We start from the raw sequence: 9320 nt of genomic DNA on the forward strand, positions 1-9320 counted from the left end.
GTGGTACCCTCAGGGATTGGGGGTGAATTGGGAGGAGAATAATATCTGGAGTGTAAAAATAAATAAATTAATTAATTTTAAAAATCATTTTGAATTTTTCCATACCTTTTTTTTCTCAGAACCTTGTTCAAATTGTATACTCTTGAATTTTGTAGATGTTTACAGAAGATAGCCTCATGTGATTGAATCTGTGATGAAATGATGAATGATTTTTCTCAACATTTCAAGTGCAAATTCTCTATTCAGGAACTCTCGTAACAAATAATTATGTTATTATTAATTATGAGGAAAATGGTATAGTTGTACTTGTCATTGAAGAAACAAGTCATTGATGTATATACCACATGCTTATACATAGATTAGAACAGCTTCTTGATTTAATAAGCTAATAAGTTAAAATTTCATCAAGAATGAATCAGTTACCCAGAGTTCTGTCTGTTGCAGTCAGTTTTCAATGAGCTTAGCTTCAGCAGTACCACTCTCAATGATGCCAGACATTCAATAAGGAGATTATAAAGAATAGGATGGTACCTTGAAGAACTTATAGATACAGCCAAGCTCATTTAGAGTTGTTTATCGTTCACTATTTAAAAATTACTACATAAAGCCTATCAATGCATTCATCTGACATCATACTGACCACATTTGATACTGTTGAAGTCAGAGGGCCGGTGTAACACAATATTATCTACTGTCTGATTTCAAGAATAGAAATGTCTTAGAATGTGAAATGCGAATCCAAGGTCAAGATTCTTGATTTCTGGGGGTTTTGATGAAAGGTTTTTCTGTGTGTTGATGGTGTTTGTGTTTGTGCTTGGTTTCTGTTTTGTTTTATTTGTTTTTTTCTAGTGTGTCCATTGCTGTGTTCTTGGTATCAACTCACAGAATAAAGGGATACTTGGTATAGATTTTGAACAAAGGGTCTTGTGTATGTTAAGCAAGCTCTCTATCACTGAACCCTGCTTTCAACCTAAGACATAGTAATAGTTGACTTCAACCTTGTAATTATTCTAATCTTCTGCCTCATCAAATTCGTAATTTGCCTACTAAAGTGAAATAACTGAGTGGCTATTTTTCTTGTAATGTCAATAACCACACTGAGAGAGTTCTATTCTCATAAAGGAATTTTCTTCCTAAATCTATCTCCTCCATTCTTTGGCTATTCAATGGTTTAAACTTATTTTGCGCAGATATTCATTTTATCACAAATTCCTTCCAGTAATTGCAATGAACAAGCCATGTCTTCATCTAACTACTGCTCACATATGAGGGGTGAAAAATGTCTGTGCTTCTGTGGTATTAGTGTCTAGCAATGTTTATGTTATCTTGTAAATTAATTCATGTTACTATGGTCTCATCTCTTAACCTTGTGTCATTTGGCTTATGGTTTCATATGAACGAATGCAACCATGTACCACATAACAAGATTTCCATCATTTATGAACTATATATGATAGTGGCATCATAAGATTATATGATGGAGCTAAAAGGTTGTTATTCCCTGAAGACATAGACAAAATAATAGCACAGCAAAATGCAATACTCATGTTTATGACATTGCCTGTATAAATGTGCCTCACACACTTATAGCCCGATAAAATTATGTGCATCTATAACTATATGAATTACATTAATAAATCCTTTGTTATTTTATGATGTGACGATTGGACCTTCTTTATTATAGTATACTCATTCTTAAGAAAAGTAAAGTATACTTTAAAAAGTATGCCACATTGTACTGGAAGTAGTTTTATGCACTCAAATGTTTACTGTAATAACATATTTGAATGGATAGTGGACAACAAATACCAGACAGGTTTGCTTAGGTATACTCAATGTTGTTCACACAATGATATCATCACTTATGGATGCATTTCTCAGACCCTTTCCCCAACATTACTTATTTCACAACTGCCCTAAAATCTGCACTTCAACCACAACTCTGATTCAAAATAAAACTGTATTTTAATGGTCCAATGACATACTAATTGCAGTGGATCTACATCTAAGTCAGCAATTAGAGTTTAAAGTCATCATTTATGGTGAAATGTAAGTGAAGTTGCCCTTAGAACTCCATTTGGCTGTACGTGAAGTGCTGAGCAAATAAATGTGTATGTAGAATTCAAAAAGCATGACATGTGGAGGACATACATATTTAAAATAGACTTGTATATCACAGGGTACTTGTACTGACATAGACTCAGATACAGATGAGTGCTAATTAGTTTGCACAGCCAATTAGGAGCACAGATAATTAGTGTCCTCTGGTCAGGATCCTGCTTGTCTTAGACATTTCAAGAATGGGCAGACAAACCCAACAAGATACTTGAGTTCTTCCCTTCTGTTTCTGTCTCGCCAATTGTCTACATGTAGAAAAATCGAAGAAAAATGAACAAATTGAATGAGTCTTTATTATCTAGCCTTACTTCTTTATTTTTAGAAAGCATATATAGATCATTTATATCCTGCATGAGTAATTTATTTGCACACTTTCCAAAACACTCATTCCTCCTTCTTAATGGCCTCATGCTACCCCTACTTTCTCTCAACTTTATGCCCTATAACTCTTAATTGTTATTGTTTCACTCTCGTATATATGATATATATATATATATATATTATGTTATGCATGTATATTATTCTTCTGAGACCATTTGTATTTTGATGTGTATATGTACTTGGAGCTGACCATCTGGCCCTAGGTAATCTAATCTATCAAGTGGCTCGTGCCAAGAAATATGACTTAATGTCAATCTGCTACAGTGAATGATCTTTACAACTCAAAGATTTAATGAGTTATAGACTAAAATATCTTACTTTCCTGCTAAATTTCTAACTCCAAACCTCAATAAGGTAGTACATAGAAATGAGTTCTTTAGGAAATTCTTAGGTTTAGATGAGGCCATGAGAATTGCTCTTTATGGTAAGACTAGTTCCCATAGAAAAGGAATGGGAGAATTTTCTGTTTCTCTGTGGCACACACTTAGAAGCTGCATCTTAACACACAGTTGGTACAGGAGGTAACTATCTGAAATACAGATAGGAACTCTTTTCAAGCACTGACTTTACAAATATCTTAACTTCAGTTCTACCAGACTATGAAATGTTTCTGTTTGAACTGCATAATCTACATGTAGCTTCACAACAGTCTAAATGAAGAAAATATGTTATTTCTGGTAAAGTTTTTTTAAAGATTTATTTTTTATTTTATTTATATCCACACATGAAGAGGCATCAAATCCTATTAAAGATGATTGTGAGCCACCATGTGGTGGCTGGGAATTGAACTCAGGACCTCTGGAAGAGTAGTCAGTACTCCTAACTGCTGAGCCATTTCTCCAGTCCTCTGGTAAAGTTTTTAATAGCAGGGAAATAATGCTTGATCTGTATACATGTGAATTTAAATGTGGTGCATGTGTCGACTGGCATTGGGAGTACATGAAGAAAATTTACACAAATAAATAAATATTCTAAGGAGATTATCAGCTGCATCTTTGTCTATGTCTTTAAAGACATGTCAGCTTTATATAAGTCTAATACCTAATTAAATTAATTTGACATTAAAATCATTTAAATGCAAAGTAGGAGGAAATTCTGTAAGCTGTGAATCGAGACTAGTTTTTTAGATGATATATGAAGTTTTAAATTTTGAGATGAAGTGATATATTGGCTGAAATTAAAATTAAGTACAGGGAATTTTGAATGATCAGCTTCTAGTCAGAGACTAGAAGTCAATATTTACAACACATTTAAAGAAGTTAAGATCAGTATTTCAAATTTATAAAGAAATTTTACAACACAAAATAATAGCCGAGGGATTCAAGCAGAATATTTCTAGAAAACACTGAGTTGGCAGAGCCAATAAACAAATTTACAAGATCCTCAGTTTTCCTAGGAATGAGTGGAATGTATGTGAAACTATTAAGGAGATCATTTGCCCACCTTTCAAAATGACTAAATAGTTTAACTTCATAAAATAACAAGTGTTACAAAAGATAGCTGACATGCTGCTAACATCAGTTTTCAGAGCATTTCTCTGGATGGTAGGTCATAAAACTCTGCATATTTGCAATACAGTTTTCTTCATGAGCTACAACTCATGAACCATTGGAGTGTGTGTGTCAGGAAACAAACTCAGTGATGAGTTCTTTGTATTTTGAAACACAGAGCATAGGTTGTGTGCTTACGAGAAGGACTCCTTTTACATATCCTCTCATTTGCTTCTATGTCATTTACGTGACCTAAACCTTTGATCAGGTCCACATGTCTTACTTATGTCCCTGAAACATGACCAAGACTGCTATGATTTTTTAGAAAGACAATTTCTGTCAAAATAATATCTTAATACAAAAGCTAGTAGGAAGGCTACAGGCATAGGATATGGGGTAATTCTACCCTCTAAGATGATGTCTACTTAACTGGACAAAATGAAAGGAAGGGAAATAAGGGGACTTTGGAGGTCGGCCCTTGCCTGGATTAATGCCATTCTCAACTAATGGGAACACATCATGTAACCAGATTTTATGATGATTCAGCACATCAACATGGCTAAATAACAAATTCAATGCTTCAATGCCAAGAAAAGAGAAAGCAAGTGTTACAGCATAAAAAATTACAGCTTTCGTTAGACATTTACTCTGATGGGAAAATTGAACATGCTAAATATACACAGTATAAAGAATTAGGAAAAATGATGCTGTGCAACATTTAGAGAAAAACTGCAGTGAAGTATGAAAATACACATTAGAGGGGATACACAGATATTTCAGTGTTTGAAGATGTTTGATGCTCTTCTAGAGGACCTGAGTTTGGTTCCTAGCAGCAGCATAGGGTGTGCTAAAACTCCCTATAACTCTCAGGCATCTGTACAGATCTGTACATTCATACACAGACACAGACAGACAGACAGACACACACACACACACACAAAGACAGACAGACAGACACACACGCACGCGCACACACACACGCACACACACAATGAATGTAGACTCTAGAAGAGAGGCATTTTGAGTGGTATGAAGATAAGAATTAAAATGTGGTCAAAGAATGTTGTGGCTCACCTGCTTATTCAAAAAATAAAATAGTCACTATGCAGCCAAGGTGAGCTATATAGTAGATACGTATTCTTTTCTCCGTATATAACATTGAGTATACTGTTCTCAGTATTTAGAACTTTTTGTACTAGGTTGGACAGATAGCTTAAATGTTTAGAGTATTTGTTGACTGTCTTTCCAAACTACCTTAGATCAATTCCCATTACCCATATCCAGCCACTTTACAATCTCTTGTGTGTTCAGCTCCAGGGGAACCTTATCTCATATGTACTGTGTGTGTGTGTGTGTGTGTGTGTGTGTGTGTGTGTGTGTGTGTGCGCATATGTAACAAATGCACACATGGGTACAGTATAACATAAAAAAGAACAAGGAAAGTGTTACTGTTGTGTGAAAACGAATGAATGAGTGACAGATAATTATCACTTGAGTCATAAAAGAGGTATAATGCTAATTATTGTTTTCTTTTATTTCTTATGACTTTTTTATACCTGATGGTGGAAATGTGCATAAAATATGTGTTTAATGGTGAAAGTATAAATCCAAGGTGAATCTCTGCATTATTGGAATGGGTACTCTAACTGTACAGAAATTCACTAGAATGTACGGCTTTTAAGTCTAGTCAATTTTGGTAGATGGTGCTTTTCATTTGCATATTTTATAATAAAATTTAGATTTCAAAATTAAATAGAAAATATTAGAAATTGATATTGTAGGACTGGGGACATGGTCTGTGCATAGCACTTAGGTGCATATCACTGAGGTGGCATATACATAGCCCTACCTCCCAGTACTAGCACCAAAGACAGTATAGAAATGAATAGATAAGGTGTTGAGACATAGCTTCGTGGTTAAATGAACCAGCTACTTTCCAAGGTGATCTGGGTTCCACTTCCAGCACACACATAGAAGCTCAAATTGCTTTATGTGTGATCTGATATCCTCTTCTGACCTCAGTGGACTCTGCATGAGTTGGTGTGCATATATTCATAAAATACTCCATCACATAAATTAAGGTAAAAATTTTAAATTGTTTTAAAAAGGAAATAAATAAATAAATAATAGCAAGATTTTGCTATTGTCATATTTCTGCATTAAAGTAGCAGCTCACAGGAATAATAGTGAGATAAATGACCTTGTCCTTTACAGTTCTAGTTATAATAATGGATCCTTCAAAAAGTGATATCTGGAATTCATACTAGTATACTCTAGGGTAGCCACATATTATTAAGTGGATTGGTTGAACAACCCTGCATCGAATGTAAGCAGAAGATTAACAAAAAAGACATATGTCCAAAAAAAATCTCAAGTCAGCTTAAGGGAGTCAGTTCATTTATAAATTCATTGCATAGTTGGTGTTTTAGTGTTTACTTACATAAGAAAAGCCTTAAAATTGAAGCATTAATATACATGGAGCTGCCCATTGAACAAAACATGTTTTATACAAACCTTATCAAGCTTGATCTCGATTTAAAATTAAGTCAGCAACACTGAGGGTATCATAATTTTCTTATGTTTTGAAGGACAATTAAAGTTGTTGTTTTTAATTTTCAAATCACACACAAATAAAAGAAGTCAAAGAAGAAATATCTATCTACCCATAGTTTGACGGGCAACACATTTTTCAGTCACTTCATTTTTTGTGGTTAGATGTAGGTGGGTACTTTAGTACTGAGTATAATTCAGGCCTTTGTTATCAAATAGTCTGTCATTCAAGCAACAGTCTATTTAGTGTCTGCACTTTATCAAGTATAATTTTAAGTGATAAGGAATAGAGAGACAAAGTAAAAATGTGCCTGCTCACATAGAATGCAGATTTTGTGGATCACTTATTTTCTAGGGGAGAGGCACTTCCTTTCCCACAATATAATAATATGTGTATGAACACAACCAATCAGGATGCAACTGGGAGTGTTTGTGGCTATGGACATAAAGAGGAATCCATAGAAATGAATTATTTTGATAACCCCATTGTGTTAAGAATTAGAGACATAATAAAGAGAGAGGCTTATGTCCAATTTTACAACTGTTTGTTATCCCCAAAATAACAATGATGAATAGTAAGGAGTTAATACCCAAGTTTGTAAAACTAGCCAATTACCTATGGCTGGAGATGCCATTGACCAAAAAGAAGAACATACATGTGTCATTTTCCTAAACCAATCTAATTACTGTCTGTATTCAAAATACTTAAGCCTTTATGTCCACAAGTACGTGTTGCTTTCACCATCAAATCTTTCTCATTTCAGCAGGTGGAGGTTCTAATAGAAATCCATAGCTGTTCAAATGGAGATAATACATAATGGATACACAGTCTGAATTAATACATCTACAACAAATCCCTACACTTAAGGTTCATATAATATCACAAAAGAGGTTCCTGGAAGATTGTACAAGTGGAAGGACCAGTACAAGTGGTGATAGATTGTGTCTTTTAGCTATGAAAGGGATGTTGCACCCATAAAATCAACAAATTATCTCCTAACAAGACTTGCATAATGACAGATGGGGGAATATTATCAAAGTCCCATCACTATAGGAAGAGCTACACAAAGTAAATAGATGCTGAGAGAACTTGGAGAGCCAGTTTTCTCTAGAGAAGAACCCTCTGATTAGTTATCTAATCCCAGTTGGTCAACCACAAACACATATATGTAAAGGGATCACTAAATGGGTTTAGAAGTTATCTATCTGTGTTTATATAAATTATTAATCATTACAGAAGGAAAGGTCATAACCTTGACTGGGAGAACAATTCCATTGGAAGAGATGGAGAAGAGATTTGGACTTGCAGAGGATCCAATTTCAATTCTTATCTACCTATAACTCTAGGTCAAGGGACACAAGGCCATCTTCTGATCTCTACCAATTCCTGCTCACATATAAAATGCATCCACACAGACAGACACACATAAGTAAAAGTAGAAATACATTGTATGAAAGGATGGCATTGTCCAGCATCAATAGGAAGAAAAGCCCTTGGTCTTGCGAAGGCTGATTTCCCCACTGTAGGGTAATGCCAGGGCATTAAGGTTGGAGTGGTTGGGTGGGAGTGGGAGCATCCCATCCTCATAGAAGCAGGGAAGCGGCAAGAGGGTATGGGAGAGGGGAAATGGGATAATATTTGAAATTTAAATACATAAAATATCCAAGAAAAATAAAATAAAAAAACCTATCAACCATTTGAAAAAATTACAGATAGAAAATACGAATAGTCATTTCATAGCATGTGAAGGCAAGGATTTTCGGGATATTTAGAAATATAATGTCCCACAAACATTTTAAATGTAAAATGAAAAATAAACTTTAACTGGTCCCTTTTCACTTGTTAACATTGCCTAGTCAGTTATTTCTTCTCTCCATATCTACTGAGTTTCATTTACTCCAAATAATTAATATCTTTCTTCATAAAAACCTCTGGATAAAGTTTAAAACACTTTCTTTTTAAGTTCTTTTCTCTTTTCTTGGGGTGTACTCTAGGGTCAAATGTATGTTAGTCTCATAATGTCACCCTAAATTACATCCTCATATCCTTAAATGGACTCCTATTTTTTTATTATGATCGTAAGTTGCTCATACATAGGTATAGGATATGTCTGCATGCAAAAGTACAGCTTCTACTCTAGGAGCTAATTTTATGTTGGGCCTTCAAATACAAGTGGGAGTTTGGCAGATAATGAAGTGTGAGGTACGTAATTCAAGGAGCTATTAGCAAACTAATGATTCATATTAATCACCCAGTGCCTTGCATGACTCCATGTGCTATAAACGCTGTATGCATTTCATTCACCTATCCATTAATTTGTCCATTAATTTACACCATCAGGCTTCAAATATTTATAATTCTCTCTGCATGTTCCCTGCACTTACAATAAGAAGAATGAACAAGGCAGGTATTGTGTTTACTTTTGTTTTAGACGCCAGCAACAATTGCTAGAATTAAATTCTTCATAGGTATTACAACGCAAAGAATTAAAACCATTTTGGTTAATGTATTCAAAGCAGTTAATAAGGGGCCCGAAATATGTCTAGGCAGTTATGAAGTACTTGATGTTCTAGAAAAGCACTAGCTTTAGATTACAGCATAGCATCCACACAATAGTTCACAGCCATCTCTATAACTCAACACCCTCCTTGGACCTCCAAATCACCAAACACACACACCCATGAACGTTGGCAGGCAAAACCCTGATCCACATAAAATTAGTACTTCTAAAAATAGTAGCAGTTTTTGGTGTTGAACAAAAGTACTCAGTCGCATTTCAC

The sequence above is a fragment of the Rattus norvegicus genome, chromosome 4 (genome assembly GCF_036323735.1).
Source record: "Rattus norvegicus strain BN/NHsdMcwi chromosome 4, GRCr8, whole genome shotgun sequence".
Taxonomy (NCBI): Eukaryota; Metazoa; Chordata; class Mammalia; order Rodentia; family Muridae; genus Rattus; species Rattus norvegicus.